The sequence below is a fragment of the Oryzias melastigma genome, linkage group LG2, assembly GCF_002922805.2.
Source record: "Oryzias melastigma strain HK-1 linkage group LG2, ASM292280v2, whole genome shotgun sequence".
Taxonomy (NCBI): Eukaryota; Metazoa; Chordata; class Actinopteri; order Beloniformes; family Adrianichthyidae; genus Oryzias; species Oryzias melastigma.
In genome coordinates, this window is record NC_050513.1 from 3,201,266 (window position 1) to 3,202,057 (window position 792).

The 792-nt window shown below is 33.0% G+C and overlaps 1 protein-coding gene across 2 annotated transcripts in view; it reads right to left on the reverse strand.

The window, feature by feature from the left end:
• The window catches only part of atp5pf (ATP synthase peripheral stalk subunit F6), a 4,908-nt gene that overhangs the window by 1,899 nt on the left and 2,217 nt on the right, over window positions 1-792 (reverse strand). The window lies entirely within an intron of this gene.

Sequence of the window (792 nt, forward strand, 5' to 3'; positions counted from 1 at the left end):
CAGTTTTAAAGTTTAAAAAAATGTCATTCTGCTAGCTTTATGGACTATTTTGACATTTACTGAGATTTTTTAGGCTATTTTGGAGTTGAGCTTTTTTTCCGGATACAAGCTAGCTGCTAATTTAGACTTTTTCGTTTTTTAGGCTATTTTTGAGTTTAGCTAACATTTTATCTACATGCTAGCTGTTTTGGTTAATTAAGGTTTTTTTCAGTTCTTTAGGTTATTTTTTAGATCAGCTAAGATTTTAGCTACATGCTAGCTGTTAAGGCTAATTTAGCCTTTTTTTTTAGTTTTCCAGGCTAATTTGGAGTTGAGCTTTTTTTCCAGCTATAAGCTAGCTGCTAATTTAAGTTTTTTCAGTTTTCTAGGTTTTATTGAAATTTGGCTATTATTTTAGCTACATGCTAGCTGTTTTGGCTAATTTAGGCTTTTTTTTAGTTTTGTTTTTTTATGGCTAATTTGAAGTTTAGCCAAGATTTTAGCTACATGCTAGCTGTTAAGGCTAATTAAGACTTTTTTTTTAGTTTTTCAGGCTAATTTGGAGTTTAGCTATTTTTGTCAGCTACATGCTAACTGTCTTGGCTAAACCAGGTTTTTTTCTTTCTTTTTTTGGGGGGTGGGGGGGTGGTAGGCTAATTTGGTATTTAGCTAATATTTTAGCGGGCTATCAGTTTAAGCGTTTTACGCTATCAGCTTCAGCGTTTTTAACTATCAATTTCAGCATCTTCAGCTATCAGCACTAGCATCTTCAGCGGCCAAATTCCGTTTACAGCATTCACACTAGTATTATCA